The 20,912-nt window shown below is 47.6% G+C and overlaps 1 protein-coding gene across 2 annotated transcripts in view; it reads left to right on the top strand.

Moving 5' to 3' along the window:
* The first annotated feature begins 2,923 nt into the window (after window positions 1–2,923).
* The window catches only part of LOC138528594 (myelin-associated glycoprotein-like), an 889,265-nt gene continuing 871,276 nt past the window's right edge, over window positions 2,924–20,912 (top strand). Inside the window, exon 1 of one of the 2 annotated variants that reach the window (XM_069640378.1) lies at window positions 2,924–2,998. The gene's annotated coding sequence lies outside the window, so the exon portion shown is untranslated. Of the gene's footprint in view, window positions 2,999–3,050; window positions 3,213–20,912 lie in introns of those variants that run through there. The other variant, XM_069640386.1, reaches the window with a different exon arrangement.

Below are 20,912 nucleotides of genomic sequence, written 5' to 3'. Positions count from 1 at the left end.
GCATGGGCAGTCGAACATTTCAGAACATATGTGTGGGGCACAAAGTTCAAGCTGGTGACAGATCACAAGCCGCTAATCCACATGCTTAGTCCGGGAGGCACCAAAACATCCACGCCCAGACTAGCTCGCATTGCAGCGAAACTACAGGAATACACATTTGAAATCCATCACATCTCCGGATGGAAAAACTCGCAAGCCGACTGCATGTCGAGACTGCCAGAAAACAAGGAAAGGGCTACCACATTCCTACACAGAGAATGCATTGCCTCATCCATATCAGACATAAGGGCCCCAGACTACCTGGAACTCAGTGAGAGACACTGGGAAGAAGAGGACGTGAATGACCCAACCATGGCCAAGATTCGCAAATGGATCAAAGAAGGTTGGCCAAATGAGAAAATACTGCCGGAAGGCATGAGACCATATTGGAAGGTGCAAGATGAGTTGTCGGAAACGGAGGGGATAATCATGAAAATGGATCAAATCATCCCCCCCACAGGAATGAGGCGCACCATTCTCTGCAGGGCCCATGCGGGACACCTCGGGAACACGATGACCCGCCGCAGGGTGAGAGAAGCTTACTGGTGGCCGTCTATGGACCAAGAAATACGCGCCATGATAGAGCGCTGCCATGAATGCCTAAACAGTGACAAAAGACTGAAGGTTCGACAAGCACCTCTCATACCCACGGAGATACCAGAAGCGGTATGGTCCAAAGTGGGCATTGACTTCATAGGGCCCCTGGAGGCGATGGAAACAGAACACAAATACGGCATAGTGCTGGTCGACTATCTATCCAAGTGGGTGGAAGCCGAGTTCGTCCCGAACATAACCACAGAGACAGTCATACAGGTGCTCACTGAAATATTCCAAAGGGAAGGCCTCCCCAAAGAAGTCGTCACAGACAATGGAGTGCAACTAGTTTCCAAAGACATGGAAGCATTTTTAAGAAAGAACCACATCAAACAAAAGAAGGCGGCCTTGTATCACCCCCAGGCAATTGGACTTGTGGAGAGGGCGAACAAGTTCATAAAAGGGGCCATCCGACTCGCAACAGCGTCGGGAATGGACCCCCTCAAAACCACCAAAGAAGCCATAGCGGCCCACAGGCTCACGCCAAATGGAATTACTCAAATATCCCCGTTCAAAATGTTGAGAGGGAGGAGTGCGGCACCCATCCTCATTCCACCATGGCTGGCGAAAGTAAGGGAAGATGAAGCTGTTAACATGACAGAAGTGGTATGGCGCATGGAGAGAAACAAGACACGCATGAAATTGTGGAGTGATGAAAGAAGAAATACAAAGCAAGCGCCCAACATAGAAGAAGGGGACTGGGTCAAAATCAAACTGCCAAGAAAGGACCAAGCCACTGGATCCCGGTATAGTCGGCCCATAAAGGTAACTCACAAAGGAACAAATCATGTCCGCACAGAAGACGGGCGCACGTGGAACTTTGAAAGGGTAGCATTATACCAGCGAAGGCAAGAAGAAGCGAGAACCCCAGAGACACCCCACTTAGAGACTGAAAGAGAGGACCGGAGAAACGAGGAACGAGAACCAGAAGGAAGCGATGGAGAAAGAGATGAAACCGAAACAGAACGGGAAGAACCCAATGTGAGTCCAGAACTGGATCAGCAGAGACCATGCCCTGCAACCAGTGAGAGGCCCCGAAGGGAGCACAGAAGACCGGTGAGATACAATGACTATGTGTTACAGTGAACCCGTTCCGCATTGGAAAAAGGGAGGTGTGTAGAGATGTCGCGAGAGCCCCGCTCTCGCGAGATCTCGCTCACGCCCTCGGCTCCGCCCCCGCGCGCTACGCGCGCATTACAGGACGAGCTGAGGACACGGACAGCTGCGTCCTCCCGGCTCCTCCGAGCACGGGACTAATTTAACATTATAGCTGCACCGTTTCTTCTACTGCAGCCCAGCCCCCGTTGGCCACGTTGGCCTTTGTAATTCCGGATGTCATTTATGCAAGATCAGTTCCAGTGTTATCCGGAAAATAAAGCCCTGGTGAAATCCCTGCCTGGCTCCTGTCTTCCTTCAAGTATTAATTCACTACAACACTGCATGATCTTATGGAAATGCCTTTCAACTGGAGAAAGCTAGGGGTGAAGCAAAAGGCAGTGACATATGCACATGAAGGCTCAAATAAGAAGTGTCCGGACTCCGGAGCTTGAGTAACTATGACACATGTGTACGAGGTGTGGCCTGGGTAACCGAGGGAAAGGGGAATGGCCTTCCAGGGTTCCATGTTATAACACAGTTGCAAAAAACACCTTCTTAAAAAAGACAGATTCATTTTGGTTGGTTTTGGCCAGGTTGCTTTTTCATGCCCCAGCCTTTTCCTGCTCCTTTAAACCCTTATCATTGTTAATGTCTTTTTCCGTTTTTATCACGCTCCGTTTACACCCAGGTGAATATATTTTGTTAAGTCAACCTTAGTAAGGTTGTTCGTTTAGCAGACACACTGACTATACCACATATATAACTCCTTAAACAAATATAGACGTCATGTGCCATTTCTTTGTCGGGCCTCCAGCCATTCGGGGATACGCCCTGCCTTTGCAGGGGCAGAAGCACGTCTGGGGTTGGGAAGATGTTAGTGGGTGGGAGTGGGACTAGGATTCGGCCCACTTTTAAAGCCCAGTGTGTGAGTAACTATTGACAGTGAAATATGAGGAGCCTACCGGCCAGGGCGGCAGCACCTTTCTTTGATGCTTGGAACACTTTTCATTCCGCGACACACGCGTGAATAACGCAATCGCTCGCTTGAGCAACTTTTTTAAAAACCCCAGGGAGAGAAAGAGGAGGCTGGTGGTGCCAGAAAGAGAAGGCCTGTCGCAATGATCGCTAGTCGATATGAGGAAGTTGTGCCGCCTCAGTTCTGCTTTTTCTATCCTCGTCTCAAACCTCTGTGGGATGCTCGTGGTGATTTACACGAGCTGCACGCTCTCCTGGGAGAACTCTCCACCCGTGCCCCTCTTCTGACGCAGTAAGTACACAGCACATATGAGTGTCTTTCAAAGAGTGCATGAAATCATGAAACGAGCGAACAAGATGACTGCGTGTGTGAGATACCCAAAGGGCCGCGTTCTGGAGTCTGCAGAGCAGACGTGAAACGAAGCACGTGTCACGTTCAGTTGAGAGGCTGGCGGAATCAGCGGGATTCTATGGTAGTCACGTCCTCGCGCGTCACCCACCCGATGGTATGTGATACAGTGGGTTGTTTTACGGGTTCCAATCTGAATCTCTAAGGAAGTTGTTTGGTGTCTGCGTAAAATTGTGGTGTTTTAGGTAGTCTCCTCTGTAAATTAATCCGCCAGGCGACGCACATCCATTAAAGAAAATTATAGTAGCATACTTGCCAACATTCTGTGACCAAAAAGATGTAGGATTTTTCAAGTTTCAAAAATTATACTTCGCATAACAATTACGTCACAGCAAAATACAAAAAATACATTGTTGCCACCACTGGAGCATTCTAAAATACACAACTCATAGAACAGCACAACATTGAAAGATGTTCAAATGTTTTAAAATGTATAATTCTGAATGGTAAGTTAACACAGAATTCAATTACCTAACTTCACAGAAGTTAATCACACAGAGCTAGGAGGCAACGTTTGCCACTGCTCTGCTCTGTAGCAGCAGCCTGGGCAATAGATATTTATTCCTGCAGTGGAAGATGAATAACTGAACGACATGGAGACTGGTACCCTCCTCAGTCTGATATGCAGATGCTGTGTGATGGTGGTACGCTCTGCCACTTGCCTTCACTGGTGGTTCACCTAAGGCCTGTCCCGGCCAGATTGCAGGACAGAGTCATGTAGCTGTGAGGTGAGTGGATTGGTCTGAGCCCATCACTCAGAGTGATCACTTACCCGCCCACCGCACAGACAGACTAACAGATGTGTTGCATGCTTTGCCCTGGGTCGGTCTCAAGCAGCCTGCCTTAGAGTCACATAAGTGACCTGCCCCTGTAAAAAGCAGTAGGATCTGCCACCCAAACCTGTAGCGTTGGCTGTCCGTGGCTGTTATGTTTAGTTATTACACTCCAGTCTGTTGCAGGAAATACGCGGTATTCCCAACTTGGCAGGCCGAATTTTCCATGTAAGGGAGCCATTCTCATATAGCGACAGAAAGGTTCTTGGTTCTGAGACTGAGGGCCCGATTCTGAACATGGTGTTAAGTACCGAAAACGTTGTAGAAAGCATTTCCGACATTTTCGGTAGGCGCATTGTTCCGAAGTCGGAATGAGTGCACCACTTTCGGAATATGTGCGCCGGTTGCTAGGAAGGGCGATAAACCGACCTAGCAACCAGCACTTTTATTATTGGTCATTTTACATGCGGATTCTTGTTGCACTCCTCCACTTTTTTGCAACTACAAAAAAGTGGCGCCCATGTACGGGACCGCATTGGTGTCGCTGTTGTGGAGAAGTGCCTCCGATGACAGTGGTTACTGGTAAGTATGCCATACGCCTGCCCCTGACAAGGAAGACCCAGCTTTCTCAAAGGACTGTTCGGCAAAGCTGGGGGCTTTGATCTAAAGTGTTCTGTGCTCATTTCCAACCTAAAGAAAATGCTGCTTAAACTTGCAGCCACGCAGTAGCACCCAAACACCCTTTTGCGTTTAATCACAGGTGTATTTATAAAGATGTTATATGCTTGGTAAATTACTTAATCACCAATACATGTTTCTTCTGTTGTGCCGTGGTCTCGGCAGCTGCTTAGTTAAATTGCGATTAACTCGATATTTAACAAAACTGCTGCCAAGATTGCAATCCGCCTGTTATCTATAAAAACAGGAGGATTGCATAAAATGCACTGTCGTGCATTGCGCTGACGCTGAGGCCCACTTCACTATAAGCGTGGTACCTTGACTTCAGGAAAAGGCACAGTGAAGCGTGCTGTTTAGCATGCTCACTGCGCCTAGTTCATAATCGGGCCCTGAGAGTATGGATTGCAGTGGCAGCTGGTGAGTTTTTAAATTTGAGGGGCGTAAATGTTTCAGGCGAAAATGTATGAGCACTGACCTTAGCATGGGCGCCCAAACAAACCAAGGTGTTCTTGGGAGTGTTCTCTCCTCTGGAACATTTGAAAAATAATGGATTAAAATTATGCATTTTACAGTATACTTTCTGTGTAAAATTGACTCATAAGCCACACCGTTTGCATTCTGTTTCCCAGAGCATTTTCCAACTCATTTTCTTGATGACTTTTTCCACAATATATGCCAGCATACAAAAACATTTTCATGCTGGCTGTGCACATACATGCTGCACCAGTACATGCCAGTAGTACCATATAGTAATATACTGCTGTTGACTTTGTCAGTCAAAAGTGCTATGCTGCAATTAGAAAATATATCCAGACTAGCTGCACCAATATAGAACAGTCTAGCCACGTAATAAAACTCATTATGTTTAATATTTAATTTGATGCCCTGTCAAAGAAAAGGCTGTGCTATAGGAAGAACATGTAACCACATTGGCTGCAGCAATGTAGGCCAGTCTTGCCACATAAAAACACTTAACATGTTTGCTGTAACCTTGATGCCAAGATTCTCATAATGTTTAATATTTAATACTGATGCCCAGTAAAACAATGCTGTAACAGAGTAAGGAAACATAACCAGACTGGCTGCAGCAATATAGGCTAGTCTAAACATGTGACAACATTTATCATGTTTGCTTTGACCTTGATGCCCAGTAAAAAAATTCCATCCGAGTCAGAAAACGTAACCATACTGGCTGCTGCAGTGTTGACCAGTCTAGCCACATAACAACACGTATCATATTTGCTTTACCCTTGATGCGCAGTAAACAAATTCCATTCCGGAATCAGGGAATGTAACCAGAATGATTGCAGCAATGCAAGCCAGTCTAGCTGAGTAGCAGCATTTATCATGTTTGTTTTAACCTTGATGCCCAGTAAAAAATGCCAGGCTAGAAGTAAGAAAACCTAACCTGACTGTAGCATTAATGACCCAGCCACCCCCTCAAATAAATGTCCACTCCCGAGTGCACATGCAAAGAACCACACACATTTATTCAGCATTCATACAAATTCACTCCTGTACCAATACACATTCATTGGTGCCCCCATATGGATTCACAGCATCCAGAACTCTCCCATGACACTGCAAGTGATCTGAAAGTTCCGAGAGGCTCAGGAGTGCCCTCTAAACTCATTCAAAATGGCAATACCTCATTGTGCATACTCAATAGACCATGCACGGTTGGGGAAGCAAAATGCCTCTGCTCTTGTAAGGCTCAGTGGACACAAGCGTGGGGTACACAAACTGTCAAAGGGAAACCAGATTTTCCTTAGACAGTAAAGTCCAGCCCAGGAGAATTCGCTCAGAGGATTGGTGCAGCTGAGGGTGTGCTTAGTTTTTTCACTGGGCTTGCTTGGCCGCTTGTCTAGAATGGGTGGCTTGATGTTCTGGCGCCCATTATGGATGAGCCACCCCGATGGATTGTACTGCCAATCATGTGACATGTTAAATTCTGTTTTTTCCCGATTTCAGTCAAACTCCCCAAACTGTCTGCTCAGTACACAGGTGAAAATAAGGGTTTATCATAGGTATGATGTGGTTTGTAGCAATGTAAGCTCTGTGTAAGTGTGGAGGGAAGGCATGGTGCAGAATTGGCTGCATTATTTATATTTCCAATGATCGACATGGCTGCGGGATACTAGTTGTGTCCCTATGGCACTTCCCCCTGGTGAACTGAATGTTGAAAATAACATTTGTTGTTGGACCTTCCAACACCCGTGCCTTATTCAGAATGCAATGGGTCTCATCAGGAGCTGGGCGGTATCCTGGAGTTAATTGCTCATTGGCATTGTGCTGGGTGCTGCCACCACTACCTTCTTAGATAGACCTGACTGCGCAAGATAGCCACAGTTTGCATTTAGCCTAATTGCCTCAAGCTACAGAAGACTGCATTTAAACTACCTGTCGGAGTTGGCTGCAGTTGGCATTGGGCCTAATTTCCTCAATCGCAACAGTTTGCATTTAATCCACTTGTGCGAGTCGGCCACAGTCTGCATTTAGCCTACCCTTGTAAATTGGCCACAGTTTGCATTTAGCCTAAATTGACCAAAGTTGCAACAGCTGGCATTTCATCTAATTGTGTGAGTTTACAATTAGCCTAACTGTGTCAAGTTGAAACAGTTTGCATTTAACCGAAGTGCGTAAGGTGGCCACAGTTTCAGTTTACACTTGGCCTATTTGGTGCAGTCTTGCAACTGGCCCTGGAGTAAGTTTGCCTACTTCGCATCTGACCCATATTGTATAGGTTAGATATACACCCCTTGTTGCGGTCTGAGATAGGCTTGTGAAACATCTAGATTGTTTGGGGTTCTGCTCCCTGCTACACTGAGAGACAAGAATTGGGTCACAGTTACAGTCTGCTGGACTCTGCGTCCTAATAGGCTCAAAAGTAGGTAATATATTATACCCGATTGAGTGACAACCTGCCCGATATTAAACAAACTGGGATAGCGACTGTGTGGCGTCTTGCGCTCAAGATAGCCACTCAGCAGTTCACTGTCCTATGACCTGTTCTGCCCCACGAGGAACTCGCACCTTCCCTTACCCAGTACAGGTAGTAATGCTCTTCTTGGCGCTCAATATAGCCACGGTGTAGCCCACTGAAAGCTACCAACCCTTATCCCAGTCCAGGGGTGTTGCTAGGTTTGTAAAAGATCCAGGGGTTGAGCCCATGCCATGGCAAGTTTAGATGTCACATAACTATATCATATGAATGCATGCACCCCATCACGCTTTAGAACGTTAATATTGCATACAATACTGCTCATACTCATTTGGAAGTACTGCTAACATGCTGTACTGTGGGATGTTTTTACCCATGCATCCAAGCCCTACCATAAAACTGTGCGTTACTGGCATTGAAAACATCATGATGGCCAGAACTCCCCAGAGAGTGCACAGGGAAAACATGAAGAATAGGCTGCCACCCATTTTTGCCTATGTTGTGAGAACAGGAGGGCACTGCCTAAAACCACCATTGGGCTACACACACAGTAGCCTGAAACCATTGGGAATGGCAATGCTGATTGCCAAAAGCAACCCAGAACTTAATGTCAGAAATGGATGCAATACCGGTGCTCACCACTATCAGAAAGCCGGCATTTTAAAACCACCAGACTTTGGTGTAAAACTGAACAAATGAACCCAAACCAGGCCAAGGAAAGACTTGCTAAGAGGTGGATACAATGTAAAACTATATTCTGAAATGACTTGAAGGAAGTAATTATTTAATGTATATATAAAAAATAGCTGCATGAAAGTTGGATTTGAATATAGAAAACTGGGAACGAAAGTGACATTTAGCTGAATTCTGCCTGACAACTACCCCCGACAGGAGTTGAACTGGCTCAACAACTCTTCCCAGGCCTGGCTGCATCCTGCTGCCCCCACCAAAAGGAGATCACACCTCTCTGATTGAATTAAGGGAGGGGTACCTGCAGACTGCAGGAAATTGAACAAAGCCCTGTCCTGGACTCAGGGAAATGTTGTATTGGGGGGGTCGTAAATGGCTTCCTCTTGGGAGAAACTGGGAGGGGCAGTGCCTGTGAAAGCAAACTGAACTTGGGGGAAGTGGACAAACCAGAAACTCCACCATGTGCTTGGGGGAAAGCACACCCCTTTGGACCAGAGCATAATTTAAAAAAAAAAGATGGATAATTCATAGTACGGACTTGTCAGAATTATATAAGTAATATCATTATTTTTGTGATTTTTCTGTGCACGTTTTAAGAGGTGTTAGGACCCTGTGGTGTATTCTGGGGGGTTGCTAACGGAAAATAGCGTCTTACTCCAAATGTCTGCATGTTAAAAATCTGACACTTCATCAATTAATGTCCATTCTCCTTGCGCACATTTGTGTAATTTTTGGTAAATGTCCGATATTGTTAAACCGATCAAAAAGCGCAAAATGTTGTCATTTCTGAATCCCAGCTCGCAGGAACATGGGGCTTGAATAGAGACCTGTCTTAATTCATCTGTAATATGTACATGTAATGTCAACCACTTGTGTATCTGGGAAATATGTATTTGAATCAAATATAGATTTGTGGGCAAATTGACCAGGGGAGGAACCTCTGACCCATAAACAGACCTCATCATGATGACAATCCATTTCCTTCCCCCAATCATGGGAGAGGGGAGAATTGGGCCAATGACAAGTAGAGAGGGGCAGGCTCAGTTATGCCACGCACACACCCACTTTCTAAACACATAAAAGCAGACAGTGCAGGACAGGTGGGGACATTCACTTTCCACTTTCTTGCGGGACGCTTTGCCGGGAGACTTCAGACTTCACATCCAGAGATCCAGACTTCAAATCCATCAATCTCCAGAACCTGTAGCAGAAATCAACTTCAGAATTCGTAGCGGAGAGGCCTGAATTGACAAGCTGAATCCTCTTCAGCAGGCCTCAAAACCAACCAAACTATTCAACAGCCGGGCGAGCTGTTTTAATTTTTGCCAATAACTTTTGCAAGAACCTATAGCTGTATCCAGAAAGCAGTGCTGTATCCGGAACCAGAGAGAACCACAAACCAAACCGCTGTGAGCAGAACCGGTGCTTGACAGACCCAGAGAGCAGAGCTGACCCAGATAGCCGGGACTTCAGAACCACCCGCCGGAAGTCCCGTCCAACCTGACCTTGACGGCTTATTTCAAAAATATAGTGTGAGTACTCACTGTGCAAAACCAATCTCTTAGTTAAAATGTTCTAATCCAAACTATTTTAGCCTATTAGAACTGTCTCCTAGAATCGTGTCATTCTGTCATCTTTAAAACTGAAAACTGTCATCTGTCATTCTGAGCTTTAAAATTTCAAATCCAAAAAACTACCTTGACTAAATCGGCCGTATCTCCGGAACCGTTTGTGCTAGGAGCGAGTTTTAACTGTCATCTTAAAGCTAAGATTCTAGGCTTTCCAACCTAGAACCGACTTGCTACTCCTTATAGGACCTCCGTAATTAGGCTCGACGCACGCGATAAAATTTGCCGCGATTTTACATTTTGCACAATTTCAGCCACGTGTAAAAATCAGCAGCTCCTTGCTTTCCTTTCCTAAAATTCGTTTTAACCTGCTAGTTACTCATAGAGCATTGCTAAAGTGAGCCTGAACTAATATAAACTAGATATCACCCACCCTGAACCCCCTATAGGGAATTAAAAGCCTTTTTAGCATATTTTTCACTTAATTGCAACCACATCAAAGTATCTTGTCTGTGTTAAAACTCATACCTGTTTTCCTCTAAGCTTGCTAGGGGGGAACTGAATTATATTTGATTGCATTACTGAGAACTGTGTGTCTTCTTTCCATCTCCTTATATTGCATAAAGGGGGGGGGGGTGAATTGTCAAGGAAAAGTGATTACATTGTCTTTTGTTGAAGCCATATCAAGTTATTTTCTGTACTGCATTTCATTCATCATTGCGTTTCCTTGAACCATATAAAGCATTCTTTCCCACCCCATTCTTCTGTTCCTATTCATAAGTAACCAAGAACTGTGCTACTGTAGGATTACCTCTTGCTGATTACTGCTCATATTCACACGTGTACTATCCATTATCAATTTATTTATAGAAGTGTGATATATATATATATATATATATATTGTTTAATTTTTCAAATAAACCTTTTAAATTTGCAAAACAAGCCCACTTCTTGGCTCAGTGAGGTCAAGGGGGATTCTAAGAGAGGGGTGTTATACAAGGGTTCATCATCCAGATTATAACTTGCCATAAAAATATATAAATAAGGGCTTCCCTTGGGCAGGATTGACCGCCTGAGCTCCCTAACTCCTAGGGGGCTCAACAAAGAAATCAATTTCTTGTGCTTTTTATAAGACTTGTTCGATTGCATTGTTAGGTATAAGCTTGTTACACCAAAAAGTTTTGTTAACACATTTTTTACTTTCCATCCACATTCTGTGGACAAATTAGTGCTCACCCTCAAGGGCTGTTTTTTGGCTTTCTAGGATTTTCTGTTGTACACATTTATTACATGCTAGGCACCATTAGTACTTGTATTTCGACTAACCACCTCCACTCTCGACAGGATAGCCTGAGGCCATTACCGGACCTCCAGCATACCTTACTATGACACCGCCAACCATATATGATATGACACATTTGATATCCCTCATTGTAAGAGCATTAGGAGTAGCCTCTGGCCCACCCCGCCGTTTCTTTAGACATACACGGAGAGGGTTCTTTTCTCCGTACAAACATCTACATTCGTTTCTCTAAGTAAATTGCATATATACGCACGCGCACCTTCTTCACACGAACATGCGCTTCCCAAGCGTCCGTTTCCTTGGAGACATCCCCGCCCCAGGGCTCGCTCCCGGGGGTGGGGCGTGAGGCGTACGTGCTCCTGCTGGACCACGACGCCTCGCCCTGTCTCCATGGTAACACATAAAAAGAAAGCAAACTTGCCGTGAGCGCGTAATTCACCGGCTCATTCGGTTTACACGTCCTGAGAGGACAAGCTGCTCAGTAAGTACTATCCGTGTCCAATTGACTATAGGTTTTCTTTCTAAACATCAGCAATAGGGTTACAAGTCTTTATTTTTATTATAGATGTATCTGTGTACAGAAGTACATTTTCGAGAAACTGGCATGACTCAGGTAGGACATGCTTATTCAGATTTTGCGGATACACATAGTAAACATTACACTATCAATTAACTAATTGACACTTCAATTTTGTTTTATTTCATCTACCTATGTAAACGGATGTGGCTCGCTCACGGAATGGTATGTGTTTTCGTATTGATTTCACTAAGATGCATTGGTTTAAAGTGTTAAATACGTTGAACATCTACTAGAGATGAATGAAATATCAGTCATGTGACATCAATTTTGCCTAAATACCGCCCTGATGAAGGTTTTATCCGAAATGCATTGGCACTAGAGTATTACGGGCCAACTGAGATGCGAACCCAGTTTGCGATTTGTAAAGACAAATTATGTTAACGGACATATCAGGAATGTGCATTAAACATTTCCTGTAATAAATCATTCTGTTTTGAATTTATCACTTACCTATGGCCAAGACTTTTTATGCAAAATTCACAGCAGATAAATTAGCAGCAACCAAATGGGGCCAACTGTGAAGCACCCTTCCTAACAAAGTAGAGTTACTTTGTTTTCTGGATATCAGTAGATTTGTCCCTGACAGAACTATCAAAACAATATATTCTGTAGGAGAAATCTTTGATACAATTGTGCATGTAAACTAAACAAGATACTATTTGACATGCAACTCTTTACAAACTGTTTATTAGTGTTATCTTTGAATCATCACACTAAGCACACTAAACACACAATTGTAAATATAGTTTATACATATGTTGGTTGGCAATACAATGTGAACTACAGAGTGATCTGTACATTGTCAGAAGGTAAAAATGCAATTTTCCTAAATGAATAGTACAGGAAGTTAATCCATATATGACAGGGGACAGTTTAATGTTCATTTTAAATAACTGAATATTTTCTCTTAATGAATACTTTTATTTGTTAGTGCAGGTAAATGAGCGAAACAGAAAGCCAGTACTCTGAGCAAGCCCATACCTGCAGCTTAAACTCAATACACTTTGTAGTTGGTTGCCAGTAATATTATGGCTGAGTCACTTCAATTGAATTCAAAACATTTGCAAAGACAACAGATTTGGCTTTTGTGTAGGCATGGAATAGGTATTTGCCAGGGACTGTCATAATGGCATTACCTGGCCATAAGATGCAACAGCTGGATACCTGATGTAATTAATATACCTGCTTGCATAGGCTAGCTTTATCTTGCATGCAGCCTAACTGTGTAGGTTAGCCATATTATAGACTTAGACTGTATGTGTAGGCCCGCCACAATCTGCATCTGGTCCAGTAGTATAGCTAAGCCTCATGCTCCGTGATGCAGCCTGATTCAGACACTGTATAACATCTGAATCATCCTGGGTTCTCCTCCCTGAGACGGACTGTTGGGATGGAAAATGCACTGCACATCGATAGACCGTTGGGAGCGGAAATGTATCCAACTGGGATGGATTGGTGAGGGATGGGAAGTATGTTGCACCTGGATGGACTGCTGCAGGTGTGAGATGCATCGCACTTGGATGGGCTTTTAGGGACGGGAAGAGTATCACACTTGGATGGAGTGTTGAGGGTGGGAAGTGTGTCAAACTTGGATGGTCCATTGGGGGCAGCAGATGTATTTCTTGGATGGATTGCTGGGGGTGGGAAATACATTGCACTTGGATGGACGGTTGAGGGTGGGAAACGTATTGCATTTAAACTGATTGTTGGGGGTAGGATATGTATTGCCACTAACCGTACTAAAAACTCACCACTCTGCATACACACCCTCAAACTCTGAAGTAAATACAACCATACCTCGACCGCACCACAAACTGTATGCACTTCACAACACCCAACTTGATACAAAGCATACACAATCATATCTCAACATCACATGATGGTTACCATTCAAAAACACACCAATGCTCAGTGACCGGTTTCTCTGAACTGAAGCTGTCAACCGCACATCAAAAGCTCTCTTGCTCTTCTCCCTCTCAATGCCACTAACAGACCCCCGACCCTTCTTCCGTTGCAGACCTGCCAGAGCGCCAAGAGACTATGCAAGTGGCAACAGTGCACGATACAAGACCCATTAACATAACATTAACATTAACTGTAACATTGGGGGGCGTGGCTAAACAGCCATGTAGAGTGACGTGTTTTCACTGGAGCTCCTCCTGATCCTTTAAACATCCTGAAGAAAATCGTGTGAGAAACTGCTGCGACCGTCCCCAAAATACAAGGTCCTCGTATGGGAAGCGTCCAGGCACACGGAGCTGCATGGTGGCGTCCACTCATGGAATAATTAAGGAGTTTGAGGCCGCGGAAGATCCTGCAGTCTGCCGGTGAACACAGAAAAGATGGCCGTCGCCTGTTAGCCATGAAGAACAAAGGGCGCAGACCATCCGAATGCCCGGCCGCGGCACCCTCTGCAGCTGTCACAGCAGAGTTGTGGTGCCGGAGCAGTGCACAGCGTCGGCCGCGGGCACCGGGACGGGAGTCGGCGTGCTGCGACGCACAGTCCGTGCGAGCACTGGCCCTGGGACTGCAGCTGGGATGCCCCCGCAGCATTGGAATGAGATGTGACCCAGCCGGCAAAGTAACATAGTGGCCCAGACTCCAAGAAAGGGGACGGACCGCTTGGGTTACAAGCTGAAGCGCAAGCTCCACATTGGTGGTGATACAAAGTATCAGAGTCCACCTCCCGTGTATATGAGAGCGGGGATGGAGCGGCTTCGAGTGAGGAGCAGTCTGGTGGAGCGGAGAATGCTGGAAACGAACGGGCTGTGTGTCTCCAGTACGGAAAGCGCCCACAACGGTCAACGGTGCCCCATGCAGTGTACGTCTGGAAACTCCTGGGCATGCAAAGCCATATAGTGGCATCTACCCATTGGTTAACTTTGGTTAGGCCGTGTACGATCCCACAGCCTGTCGATATCCACGAACAAGATGGCTGTAGCCCAGTAGCCTAGGAAGGACAAAGGGCACTGACCACCCGATTGCCCGGCCTCAACCCTCTGCGGCTCTCCATAACGGGGGTGCCCGAGATAGGGTAAGGCGTCGGCCGCAGGCGGCGAGACTGATTTCGTGCCTGCCAGTTAAATCAGCGTCCCACGGTACACAACCTGTGTATGCACAGACTCCGGGACTGCAATTGGGACGTTTCCGCAGCCACAAAGTAGCCCAAGACAGGACACGATGCACGAGGGGTGGAGACCCAGCCTGTGACTATATATAAAGGGGCCCTGGCCCGAGAGAAGGGTGAGGCCTGACCGACCAGATGAAACATCGGAGTGCGAGTCACAAGCCTTGGAACTGCAGAGGAACAGCACGCGCCCCGAGGAGGGTGCTTGGTTGCCTCCCTGAGCAGGGTGCTCGGATCCCGAGGCAGTACACATGAGGCCCTGGGGGTAGCTAATAAGGGCCGGGAGACTCTCGCTGCACATGTGTTGGTGCCTATAAATGAAGGAGCCAGCAAAGGGCTTAGATAGCGCACCCGGGCTTGCAGAAGGAGAGGGACTGCACCCTCGCTAGGACATAAAGCACCCAGACTGGGCGTAAGTACGCGCTGTGTAGTGCGTGTAAGGCCTGAGCCTGGTGGGATCCCACAACGGATTATAGAAACAAAACAGTGAAGGCAGAGACCCTTGGAGGCACGTGCGAATCCCCAGACACGGCATCGGGTGGCCCCTTCAGCCGAGGGGCGCGAGGAGAACACTTGAGGCCAGACCAGGGGCTAGAAGGCCCCGAGGCTAACGCAGCACCGGAGCGGGAGAGTGCCGGGACAGCGGATGTGCGGGCCACTGGCCACTGGAAGAAATACAGTGGGGGCCAGTGGAGCGATACTGCGAGAGCAAAAATGCGTGGGAGGACACAGCCCACTCCAGGTGTGGGGAGAGCACTAAGGACACACCTAAACGCTGGTGAAACGGCCCCTGATACACTAAGAGTGGCCTGGCGCCACGCGGATCTTCGCATAAAGGGAGGCGCCGCTGGCACACACCCCGATTGCATATCAGGATGTCTAACAGAATTGTCAGACCCAAGAACAAACACCCCACGTTGGAGGCTTATGCCAAATCGCCCCAGAGTGCAGAAGGGGGCAAGAGCCAAGACACTACTGCAGCAGTAGCGGATATACCGGGCACGATCCAGGAAGTGCTGGCAGCGATTGCAGACTTGAAAGTCGCTTGGGAGACTAAACTGGGCTTGGCAATGGATGAACTGAAAGTGGGTCTGGACCTCAAGATTAGCAGTCCAGGAGGAAGTCAATTTGTTGAGACAGGATGTGCGGTCGCTGGTGGAGCGCACTGGAAACCTGGAAAAGGAGATGGCCCCGAACACGCCCTTGTGCAGCGTGTGGGTAATCTGGAGAACAGGGTGGAGGAGGCGGAAGGGCGCGCTAGACGCAATAACATTCTCATTATTGGACTGCCAGAAGGAATGGAGGGGCCTAATCCAACAGAATTTGTGGAATCCATGCTCTTGAAAGAAATAACTGGCGGAGTTCTGTCCCAGGGGTTTGCATTGGAGAGGGCACATAGGGCCTTGACAAGAAGGCCTCCACCGGGTGCCCCCCCGCGGCCGATGATCGCAAAGATCTTCAATTATCAGGAGAGGATACTCGAATTCTTCCGGAAGGGAGGAACGAAAGAAAGGGGGCCGGCGAAAATCACAGCGTACCCGGACCATACTTTGCACGTAGCAGAATGAACTTCGGGGCGATGAAAAGGAGGTTGAGAGAAGCCAGCCACCGATGTATGTTACTTTACCCGGCCAAACTGAAAGTGTTCTATAAGAATAAAACTCTGTTCTTCGAGACGCCGGAGGACGCTATGGACTGGCTGGACATGCAGGGTCGCCCTCAGGAACCGGATATCCAGTTGGGAGCAGCAGAAGATAAGTAGCACGTAGCTGGGATACCCCTGGCAACATAATATAAGACAATGGGACTAGAATTTGGCATTATATAATACTGATGGGGAATGTGTTGCAGCAATATAAGCAGGCAAGATCCGTTATAAGCTACAATCCTAATCGGATGAAGACATTGGGACTTGAATATAGTGTTAAATAAAGTGTGTTGGGAATGGGTTGCAGCAAAACATGTGCTAGCAGGATCCGTAGGATGCAACTATCCTTTCAGTTGAATGGGAGCTCCAGGAGACAATCCTTAAACCCCTTAGTAGTACATTTAGTTAGGTCACTGTTAGATCAGTGACGCCCCACGGGGTCCTAGTCTTAGGTTGCGAGACAGGACCAGACGTGGGTGGGCCTGAGATCCAGGGATGGAGCTGGGCATTTGTTGGGGCTGGGTAGGGTGTGGGGAGGGAACGGTTGTGTGCGGTGGGGAGGAGTTTGGGAAAGGGTAGAGAGGGAGGTTTTGGGAAAGGGGAAGGGGGATTGTTGAGGGAGGGAGAGTTAAGAGTCGGACAATGGTTCATCAAGGAAGATTCTCGAGAGGAGGGGAAGATGGAAGAGGAGTACACCGAGTAGATGGTGTCGGGTAATCTCGGAGTGGTGACCTGGAATGTGCTGATGATGTATTTAAGGAGGATGCGCATTGACATAGCCTTGCTGCAGGAGACCCACCTCACCAAGGAGAAGCTGGAGGTGGTTAGGAGGAAATGGAAAGGGAATGTCATAGGTGCCACATACTCGGCTTTTGCAAGGGGGTGAACACCTGGGTGGCACTGCATGTGCCGTTTCGTTTGCTCAGCTTGACAATAGATCCAGAAGGCAGGATGGTGGTGGTGGCGGGGATTCTGGAAAATAGGGAGGTGAACATTGTAAATTTGTATGCCTCTAACCACGATACAGCTGCATATTTTAGGTCCCTATATAGGAAAATTAGCCCCCTGGTGGGTGGCGCAATGGTTTGGGGGGGGGATTTCAATTGCACCCTGAACCCCAGGATTGATAGGTCAGATGACAAATCAGGGAAGCCAGCGCCAGCAGCTAAAGCACTGAGGACCCTATTGATAGACCTTGGTCTGGAGGACGTGTGGAGAAGGTTACATCCAATGGATAGGCAGTATTCGCACTACGCAGCGCCGCACGGCCTGCACACAAGGTTGGATTACGCGTTTGCTGCAGCGGAGATAGTAGGAGAAATGGTGGGGGCCGAATACAAGGCCAGGATACTTTCCGACCACTCGCCTTTAGTTGTGGAGTGGCAGCATCAACCCCCCAGAGCGCGTATCCCGACATGGAGGCTCAGAACTGAGGCCCTACAGGATGCAGAATTTCAAGAGGACCTGAGGGTGGCTATCGAGGAATACTTTGAAATTAATATGGGCAGTGTACGTTCTGTGGGAACAGTATGGGAGGCATTTAAGGTGGTGGTGCGTGGGGTAGCCATATCAAAATCTAAAGGGCTCCAAGGGGGTATTGAGCGGGAATTGCTGAAAACGGAAAAAGAGCTGGAGGGCCTTACTTGCAGTATGGGGACCGCCCGTGAGCACAGCGCTAAGATAAAAGACGTACAATTAGTGTATATGGAACTCTGGGATAGATTATGTAAGTTAAATTATAGGAAATACACAGAGAGGTTAGATGCTGGGGGGATAAGCCGGGTAGATTGCTGGCCTGGCTATACAAAAATGAGATCCCCCGCTCAGTGATCAGAGAGGTTAGGGACGCGGAAGGTCGAACTTATAACACTCAAGAAGGGGTTAATGGGGAGTTCCTCATGTACTACAGACATTTATATGAGGACACAGGAGAGGATATGAGCCAGGAAATACTGGAAACAATAGAGGATGTAGGGCTACCCACTTTGGATGACCTAGAAGGTGCAGATCTGGACGCCCCCATCACCGCAGACGAACTAGAGGCGGTGATCCAACACCTTCCCACGTGTAAGGCGCCCGGGTCGGATGGGTTACCCAGTTAATTTTATAAAGTATACAAGCAGGAGCTACTCCAGCCGCTGATGGCTATGTTTAACGAAGCCTATGAGCAGGGGGAACTGCTGGCGTCTTTCCGCGAGGCGGTGACCATCCCACTCCTGAAACGAGGTAAGCGGGACACGGAATGTGGGTCGTATAGGCCCTTGTCCATGCTTAATCAGGATAGCAAAATTCTCACGACAGTGCTAGCTAATAGACTAAAGAGGGTTATCGGCAAGCTGATACACTGTCAAGAATGGCACTCTGTCAAGAGTGGCACAGGGTACCCAAGTAGGATTTGGGTGGCTGTGCTGAGGTAAGGTAGCAGATAAGCACACACAGCAGGAAGTTCAACAAGAAAGAAGAGTAGGAAACAGTAGCTGTGAGCCAAAAGGGGCAAAAGATACAAAGGTACAAACAAACTGGATTCCCTCTTGGGGTGTATGCTGAAATGGGAAAGAGTGTTCCACGAACCTTAGGAAACTCCAGCCTTCTGCACAGATTGCTATAACAGAGGCCCACGCTGTATGCTCATGGCTGGGAACAACAGCAGTGGGTGTCTGTAACACTGAAAACGCGACAAAGGAAGGGGCAGAGGTTGCCTGCCGGAAACCAACAGGCAAGCTCTGTACAAAGGGATTATATAAGACACATGAGAAGACAAGAACAGAAATATCCAGCGAAAAGGAAGTCAATGAGCAATCTAGCAGAAGGAAATGAAGGAAAGGCAGTTAGACTGAAATAGATAACCTAAGGTGGAGTACAGAGGACTCAAGGAAGAGAACAAGGAGCAGCAGTCAGGAAAACAGAAGGCTGCAAAGTAGGAAGCAGGTCTGCAGTCAAGAGTGGCACAAGGTGCAGGCAAACTGTATTGGACTGCAGAGGACTGTAGTAGGCTGAAAGGCAGGGAGTCCAGAAGAACAGGACAGAGAGAGATTAGTAGTAGGCAACAGACAGAGAGCCCAAAAGAATAGGGCCGCTAGGTAGGGAGCCCAGAGGAGCAGGGCTATAGACAGCAAAGAGGTGCAGGCTGCAAGGTAGGGAGCCCAGGGAACAAGGGCTTGGAGACGGCAGAAGGTTGCAAGCTGCAAGGTAGGAGCCCAGGGGACAAGGGTTGTAGGCAGCCGGAGTGAGGCAGGCTGCAGGGCCGGGAGCCCACAGGACAAGGACGGTAGGCAGCCGGAGGGAGGCAGGCTGCAGGGCAGGGAGCCCAAAGGACAAGGATTGTAGGCAGCCGGAGTGAGGCAGGCTGCGAGACAGGCTGCAGAGGACTAGGACTGTAGGCAGCCGGAGTGAGGTAGGCTTCAGGGCAGTGAGCCCAGAGGACAAGGACTGTAGGCAGCTGGAGTGAGGCAGACTGCAGGGCAAGAAGCCCAGAGGAGCAGGGCAGCAAGGAGTGAGCCCAGAGGAGCAGGGCCGCTGACTGTAGAGGGCTGCAGAGGACTGTAATAGGCTGCAAGGCAGGAAGCCCAGAGGACAAGGGCTGTAGGTAGAAGGCAGCGGAGCGTGATCAGCTGCAAGGCAGGGAGCCCAGAAAGGGCACTGGAACAGAACAGGATAATGCAGTAACAGGAACAGCATACAAAGTAAAGGGTCAAGGCAAACAGGAGCGGGGAAAACTCAAGATGCAAGACCCTGTGCTCCTGCAGGCAGCTGCTTATATACAGCCCTGCCCTGTTCTGAGGCAGGCTAATTGACAACACCTGTAGCAGCACACCTGACGACAATCTGCCTCCTCCCTCTCTGGTCCTGAGCAGGTGGAAGCAGCACTGGCCGCTAGGGCTTCTGGGGATTGTGGTCCCAATACCGATGAATGAGAATAGCCAGGAATTGAGGACTGCAGCCATGTGCATTATGGTAAATGTAGTTAATTGAATAAAATAAGAAAGAACCAAAGTTGAGCAAATGGAAATAAAAGACCAAGGCGTGAAAAGGAGTTGTTCAAGGAGTATTAGGAGGATAAATGAGTACCAAGTAGTCCATGATGGTTGCCAATGCATGCGCAAGCGGCGCGGGCATGACATACACTCAGACCAAACGGGTTATGTCTCAGGGAGAAACATCACAGATAATCACAGGAGGCTGCACCAAATTATTGATCAAACTACGGAAGACTCGGGAGAGATGGCCATTGTGTCGCTGGACGCGGTGAAAGCATTTGATTCAGTGAGGTGGCCGTGGTTAAAGGCGACCCTGAAAGGTTACGGAATGGGACCTGTATATACTAGATGGGTCCAGTTGCTATACAGCTCCCCTATGGCGAGAGTCAAAACCGGTCCCACAATTTCAGACAAATGGCAACTCAGCAGGGGGACCAGACAGGGTTGCCCCTGGTCACCCATGTTATACATCTTGGCATTAGAACCGCTAGTAATATGCCTGCGGCAACAAT

Source organism: Ambystoma mexicanum, chromosome 1q (genome assembly GCF_040938575.1).
Source record: "Ambystoma mexicanum isolate Mex_15411 chromosome 1q, UKY_AmexF1_1, whole genome shotgun sequence".
Classification (NCBI taxonomy): domain Eukaryota; kingdom Metazoa; phylum Chordata; class Amphibia; order Caudata; family Ambystomatidae; genus Ambystoma; species Ambystoma mexicanum.
This window is presented reverse-complemented; position numbering and strand designations above follow the sequence as displayed.